This window comes from Tupaia chinensis, unplaced genomic scaffold, assembly GCF_000334495.1.
Source record: "Tupaia chinensis unplaced genomic scaffold, TupChi_1.0 Scaffold148296_1, whole genome shotgun sequence".
NCBI classification, from domain to species: Eukaryota; Metazoa; Chordata; class Mammalia; order Scandentia; family Tupaiidae; genus Tupaia; species Tupaia belangeri.
In genome coordinates this window covers 807,565-815,607 of record NW_006208147.1, presented here as the reverse complement: position 1 = coordinate 815,607, position 8,043 = coordinate 807,565, and the positions used below count along the sequence as shown (strand labels likewise).

General features: G+C 38.7%; 2 non-coding genes across 2 annotated transcripts; both read right to left on the bottom strand.

The window, feature by feature from the left end:
• Nucleotides 1–4,108: 4,108 nt before the first annotated feature.
• Nucleotides 4,109–4,215, bottom strand: LOC114006491 (U6 spliceosomal RNA). Its single transcript, XR_003548198.1, has one exon. It is a non-coding gene; the product is annotated as a U6 spliceosomal RNA (small nuclear RNA).
• A 3,343-nt stretch (nt 4,216–7,558) lies between these two features.
• Nucleotides 7,559–7,665, bottom strand: LOC114006490 (U6 spliceosomal RNA). The gene has a single exon (XR_003548197.1). It is a non-coding gene; the product is annotated as a U6 spliceosomal RNA (small nuclear RNA).
• Between the last annotated feature and the right edge of the window lie 378 nt (nt 7,666–8,043).

The following is an 8,043-nucleotide window of genomic DNA, read 5'->3' as shown; positions in this document are numbered from 1 at the left end:
GAATTTCCTCACCTCCTAGAACTCGTCAGCTCCTTTCTCCTGCCTCTTCTGCAGTTCATTCTCTTCTCTTCCATCTCTGTTAGCTTTGTCATTATGAATATTCTAAAATCCTTATCAGACATTTCCATGAGTTTTATTGTATGGTCTGAGGATGAAGACATGTTATTCTTTTCCCTTGGAGGAGAGGTATTGTCTTGCTTTCCCATATGTCTTATGATCCTGCAGTGATTTCTAATCATCTGTTGGATGGTGTGCTTCTTCCTAATTCATGAAGTTCAATCTAAGCATTCAGAGGTGAGCAGAAGGATGTGATCTGCAATCTTCTGTTCCATTTTCACTTTTTGTGCATCATATTCAGAAAAATACAGTGGGATATTACCTGTCAATGATGATGTGTATAGTATTCTTAACTGGACTAGACTGAGGTGTATATCATGCTGGGTAAAGTCTCTTTACAATCTAAATGATGTATAGCAATTGAATGTATAAATAATAATAATAAATTTTAAAATAAAATTGCACTAAAAAAAGAAATGTATAGTGGGAAGTGACTTCAAAAGATCTTCAGCTCTAGCCTCCTGCTGCACAGGGTTTGTAATTTATCTCATTTGTGAAGACCTCAAGAACCTAATTCATGGGCACTAGCAGATAGCATAATGGCTATGTCACTGGACTCCCATGTAGTTGACTGCAGTTCGCGTCCTGGACCCGGTGGCTTAAAACTCATGCCGGGTGCGTGTGCGTGCGTGCCCAAGATCCTGAGAGGAGAATGGAGGAGAAGGGATTGTGGCGTGACCATCTCCCCTGGGGGGTCATTTCTCGCTTTCTGTCTCTATGTCTCTCTCTGTTTGGCGAGTGCACGTGCCCTATAGCGAAAAATCTCTCCAAAAAACAAAGAACCTAATTCATCACTTTCCTATGTTTATTAGGCTACTCACACACTCCCATGATCTAACAAAATGCTCTTCTTGAAACTTAAACCCACTTCCTGTTGGAGTCTACACAGCCAGAGATTAACATCTAGAGCTAAAGAAACAATCATGAAGTCTTCACAGCTTTTTTATTATATAGGTCAACACTGTCATAGTAAATTACTTTTAGTGCAGGTAACAAAAACCTAACTTTAATAAATGGTTAATAAAACTTCACAAGAAATTTGTTATAAGAATGTAAGTATCGCATTCTGTGTAAGGATACTGACACAACGAAACCTTAGAAAAAGACTAGAACTGTGAAATGGAGCAACTCAAGTCAGGGTCACCTACCTACTAGCAGCAACTAGAGGGTCAGAACACAGCCTGAAGCCAGACCACCCCCCAGGTTCAAGTCCTCTTTCGACCACAGGTAGAGAGAAAGGGCCTTTATCACAACCAATCCTTCTCCCTCATAATCAATGCAAGTATTCCTTCCTGAAGTTTCTCCAAATGCTGAACTTTCTCTGTGGGCCACATTAGGGAATTAACAGCATTTTTCACTTGCAGAGTTCAATGCTTTATATAGAAGAAGAAGTACTCAGAGAAATTATACATTTATCTAATGTCACTATAAATATGTAAATGCTTATTTACTAGTAAATGCTTCATTCTTACTTACCTTGGAAGAATTAAGACAACAAAATCTTTCTCTAAACAATTTATAAATTCTTTGTTATTCTTTTTTCTTTTAAGAGAGAGAGAGAGATTTTTGCTATAGGCTGCATGTACTCACCAGAGACAGAGAGAGACAGAAAATGAGAACTCACCTCCCCAGAGGGATGGCCACACCGCACTGCACTCCTTTTCCTTCATTCTCCTTTTGGGATTTTGGCATGCACACACACGTGCCTGGTGTGAAGCTTAAGCCACCAGGTCTAGGACTCATACTGTGGTTGATTATGTACATGGGAGTCCAGCGACATGACCGTTATGCCATTTAATCTGCTGGCCCCAATTCTTTGCTATTCCAAGGACCCTTTAGTTTGCATCTTCAAATAAGTGACAGTGAATTTGTTCTAACTTAAATTTATATTCTTTTAGAGGATCTAGTTTCTCCTTTTCCCACTAACACTAGAAATTCTACTACTGCCTTTTAGACTCTTAGCACCCTGTGCATTTTTGTGTCATCTAAAAACTAAGCAGCCACATTCATGGTTCTATCCCATGGAGCCAATCCACACACAAGGTTGATTACTCATGGCGTATGTGACAGAGATGGCGTACAAAGAAAATGGCAATTGCCATGAGCACCATTCTTTTTTTCCATCCCATCTGTGCTGACATACTGTGACCCCCAGTGAGTCAAAGCTTTGTATTTTTTTGAGCCTGAGTAGAACTTGCTTCTAATTAATAAAATATGACAAGGGTGATGGGATGTCACTGCATGATTACATGAAATTTCATGAGACTTTATCTGCACACTAGAGAGAGAATTCTTCAGCTAGCTTTGACAAATTAAGCTTCCAAGATTTTAGAGAGGTTTTGTAAGGACCATGTGGCAAGGAATGTGAGTGACCTTTAGGAGCTGAGAGTGGCCTCAGCCACTGTCAGATACCAAGAAAATGTTATCAGTTCAGCAACTATAAGAAGCTGAATTCCTCAAACAATATTAAGAGCTCGGAAGAGGACCCAGGCTCCAGAAAAGAATGCAACCCAACCAACAACTTGATCTCAACCTTGTGAGATCATGAACAAGAAACCCAGTTAAGCTGTGCCTGATCTCGTGCTCCATGAAAAATGTGGATAATAAATGTATGTTGTCTTAAACCATTAAATTTGTGGTAATTTGGAAAGCAGCCAAATAAAACAAATATGCCATCCATCTCCATCCTATCTATTCCCTAACCTCTCATGACTGCTCCCTGCTCTAGCAGGCTATAAACCAATTCTTGCCTTCACTGATCATCAAAACATAAAGAAGGCAGGTGACATTTATGAGTACTCACAGTATTCTAGACACTATACAAGATAGTATCTCTTTTAATCCTGTAAGGCAGATGCTGCTAATTTTCCTGTTTCATTTTCTTATCTGAAGACAGTATTACAGACTGAATTATACCACCGCCCATGAATTTGTAGATTGAAGCCCTAACTTCCAATCTAACTATTGGGTTTTCAGAAAAGTCATAACTTTTTTTTCTGCTTTTCTATGCAAAACTTCATCATGACTTTTCTGATCACCCACTATATCTGGAAACAGGATCAATAAGAAGGTAATAAAGTAGGGCTAGCAGTTGGTGTGGTGGTTAAGGTGTCAGACTCCCACATGGCTGACCATGGTTTGAGTCCAGGACCTGATTGCTTTCTCTCCCTCTCTCTCTGTATTTCTGGTTCAACAATAATAATAAATAAAATGAAATTAAAAATTCTAAAAAAAATAAGATTAAATGATGTAGCCCAGTCATGGTAGCACAGGCAGTATAGTATTGCTGTAAATGCCGGAGCTTCATGGAAGTCTTCAGGGTTCAGATTCTGAACCAACCTAATCATACCAGGCAGGCAGTGTATGCCTGTAATCCTAGCTACCTGGGAGGCTAAGGCTATAGGATTGTAGCCCAGTGAGACCCTGTGGTTAATGCTACTCTCTCCTTTCCCCTCTTTCTCTCTTTCATTAAAAAAAGGTTAAATGAGGCCCTAAGGGTAGAGATATAAGCCAAAAGAGGTCTCTGGTCTGCACTAAAAAGCAGAGCACTCTCTCCTTATATGCACAGAAAATAGGCTGTGTAGGGGCACACAGGGAAAGAGATCTTATCTGAAACAGACTCTGTTAGCAACTTGATCTTGAATGTCCATCCTTAAAAGTTATTATAAATATAAATGTTCATTAATTAAGCCACCCAATCCTGGGTATTTTGTTATGTAGTGCAAGAAGACTAATATACTGTGGATAAATATTTTTATCATGATTACCCACTAAGATAGACATGGATGTAAATATGTCACCATTCCTTACTACTTCCTGATTATCAATTTTTGATCAATAGATATTAAATATGATGATCTATAGCAATGACTCATGTTTCTCTACATCTTTCTCCCCATGGTCAGAGATTTTTTTTTTGGTTCCATGATTTAGTGTTTATTTAAAGCATAAACTTATTTATAAACCAAGTAGGATATCCTGAGACTATATGAAAAATATGGAACACTTCACGAATTTTTGTGTCATCCTTGCGCAGGGGCCATGCTAATCTTCTCTGTATCATTCCAATTTTAGTATATGTGCTGCCGAAGCGAGCACCTCATGGTCAGAGATTTTGATTTTCAAACACTGTTGTTAGGAATGGAGAAAGGGGCCAGCAGGTGGAATGGTGCCCTATAGCGAAAAATCTCTCCAAAAAACAAAGAACCTAATTCATCACTTTCCTATGTTTATTAGGCTACTCACACACTCCCATGATCTAACAAAATGCTCTTCTTGAAACTTAAACCCACTTCCTGTTGGAGTCTACACAGCCAGAGATTAACATCTAGAGCTAAAGAAACAATCATGAAGTCTTCACAGCTTTTTTATTATATAGGTCAACACTGTCATAGTAAATTACTTTTAGTGCAGGTAACAAAAACCTAACTTTAATAAATGGTTAATAAAACTTCACAAGAAATTTGTTATAAGAATGTAAGTATCGCATTCTGTGTAAGGATACTGACACAACGAAACCTTAGAAAAAGACTAGAACTGTGAAATGGAGCAACTCAAGTCAGGGTCACCTACCTACTAGCAGCAACTAGAGGGTCAGAACACAGCCTGAAGCCAGACCACCCCCCAGGTTCAAGTCCTCTTTCGACCACAGGTAGAGAGAAAGGGCCTTTATCACAACCAATCCTTCTCCCTCATAATCAATGCAAGTATTCCTTCCTGAAGTTTCTCCAAATGCTGAACTTTCTCTGTGGGCCACATTAGGGAATTAACAGCATTTTTCACTTGCAGAGTTCAATGCTTTATATAGAAGAAGAAGTACTCAGAGAAATTATACATTTATCTAATGTCACTATAAATATGTAAATGCTTATTTACTAGTAAATGCTTCATTCTTACTTACCTTGGAAGAATTAAGACAACAAAATCTTTCTCTAAACAATTTATAAATTCTTTGTTATTCTTTTTTCTTTTAAGAGAGAGAGAGAGATTTTTGCTATAGGCTGCATGTACTCACCAGAGACAGAGAGAGACAGAAAATGAGAACTCACCTCCCCAGAGGGATGGCCACACCGCACTGCACTCCTTTTCCTTCATTCTCCTTTTGGGATTTTGGCATGCACACACACGTGCCTGGTGTGAAGCTTAAGCCACCAGGTCTAGGACTCATACTGTGGTTGATTATGTACATGGGAGTCCAGCGACATGACCGTTATGCCATTTAATCTGCTGGCCCCAATTCTTTGCTATTCCAAGGACCCTTTAGTTTGCATCTTCAAATAAGTGACAGTGAATTTGTTCTAACTTAAATTTATATTCTTTTAGAGGATCTAGTTTCTCCTTTTCCCACTAACACTAGAAATTCTACTACTGCCTTTTAGACTCTTAGCACCCTGTGCATTTTTGTGTCATCTAAAAACTAAGCAGCCACATTCATGGTTCTATCCCATGGAGCCAATCCACACACAAGGTTGATTACTCATGGCGTATGTGACAGAGATGGCGTACAAAGAAAATGGCAATTGCCATGAGCACCATTCTTTTTTTCCATCCCATCTGTGCTGACATACTGTGACCCCCAGTGAGTCAAAGCTTTGTATTTTTTTGAGCCTGAGTAGAACTTGCTTCTAATTAATAAAATATGACAAGGGTGATGGGATGTCACTGCATGATTACATGAAATTTCATGAGACTTTATCTGCACACTAGAGAGAGAATTCTTCAGCTAGCTTTGACAAATTAAGCTTCCAAGATTTTAGAGAGGTTTTGTAAGGACCATGTGGCAAGGAATGTGAGTGACCTTTAGGAGCTGAGAGTGGCCTCAGCCACTGTCAGATACCAAGAAAATGTTATCAGTTCAGCAACTATAAGAAGCTGAATTCCTCAAACAATATTAAGAGCTCGGAAGAGGACCCAGGCTCCAGAAAAGAATGCAACCCAACCAACAACTTGATCTCAACCTTGTGAGATCATGAACAAGAAACCCAGTTAAGCTGTGCCTGATCTCGTGCTCCATGAAAAATGTGGATAATAAATGTATGTTGTCTTAAACCATTAAATTTGTGGTAATTTGGAAAGCAGCCAAATAAAACAAATATGCCATCCATCTCCATCCTATCTATTCCCTAACCTCTCATGACTGCTCCCTGCTCTAGCAGGCTATAAACCAATTCTTGCCTTCACTGATCATCAAAACATAAAGAAGGCAGGTGACATTTATGAGTACTCACAGTATTCTAGACACTATACAAGATAGTATCTCTTTTAATCCTGTAAGGCAGATGCTGCTAATTTTCCTGTTTCATTTTCTTATCTGAAGACAGTATTACAGACTGAATTATACCACCGCCCATGAATTTGTAGATTGAAGCCCTAACTTCCAATCTAACTATTGGGTTTTCAGAAAAGTCATAACTTTTTTTTCTGCTTTTCTATGCAAAACTTCATCATGACTTTTCTGATCACCCACTATATCTGGAAACAGGATCAATAAGAAGGTAATAAAGTAGGGCTAGCAGTTGGTGTGGTGGTTAAGGTGTCAGACTCCCACATGGCTGACCGTGGTTTGAGTCCAGGACCTGATTGCTTTCTCTCCCTCTCTCTCTGTATTTCTGGTTCAACAATAATAATAAATAAAATGAAATTAAAAATTCTAAAAAAAATAAGATTAAATGATGTAGCCCAGTCATGGTAGCACAGGCAGTATAGTATTGCTGTAAATGCCGGAGCTTCATGGAAGTCTTCAGGGTTCAGATTCTGAACCAACCTAATCATACCAGGCAGGCAGTGTATGCCTGTAATCCTAGCTACCTGGGAGGCTAAGGCTATAGGATTGTAGCCCAGTGAGACCCTGTGGTTAATGCTACTCTCTCCTTTCCCCTCTTTCTCTCTTTCATTAAAAAAAGGTTAAATGAGGCCCTAAGGGTAGAGATATAAGCCAAAAGAGGTCTCTGGTCTGCACTAAAAAGCAGAGCACTCTCTCCTTATATGCACAGAAAATAGGCTGTGTAGGGGCACACAGAGAAAAGAGTCATCTGAAGCTAGGGAGGAAAGAGATCTTATCTGAAACAGACTCTGTTAGCAACTTGATCTTGAATGTCCATCCTTAAAAGTTATTATAAATATAAATGTTCATTAATTAAGCCACCCAATCCTGGGTATTTTGTTATGTAGTGCAAGAAGACTAATATACTGTGGATAAATATTTTTATCATGATTACCCACTAAGATAGACATGGATGTAAATATGTCACCATTCCTTACTACTTCCTGATTATCAATTTTTGATCAATAGATATTAAATATGATGATCTATAGCAATGACTCATGTTTCTCTACATCTTTCTCCCCATGGTCAGAGATTTTTTTTTTGGTTCCATGATTTAGTGTTTATTTAAAGCATAAACTTATTTATAAACCAAGTAGGATATCCTGAGACTATATGAAAAATATGGAACACTTCACGAATTTTTGTGTCATCCTTGCGCAGGGGCCATGCTAATCTTCTCTGTATCATTCCAATTTTAGTATATGTGCTGCCGAAGCGAGCACCTCATGGTCAGAGATTTTGATTTTCAAACACTGTTGTTAGGAATGGAGAAAGGGGCCAGCAGGTGGAATGGTGGTTAAGGCACTGGACTTACATGGTTAACTGTGGTTCTAGTCCTGAACCTAGCAGCTTGCTTTCTCTCTCTCCCTCTATCTCTCTGTCTCTCTCTGGTCAAATTGAAGAATAATAATAACTAAATAAAATAAAATAGAAATTATTCTTTAAAAGAGAAAGAAAAAGAATGGAGAGAGAAGGTGTTTTAGTTTATCAACCCTCCAGCTGCTCCTAACGAGCTGACAAAGCAATGCTCCAGACACAAAATGCCTTCCCTAGGATTTTTTAGACAGGTCCTTCAGTTCTCCACATTTTAGTTTCTATGT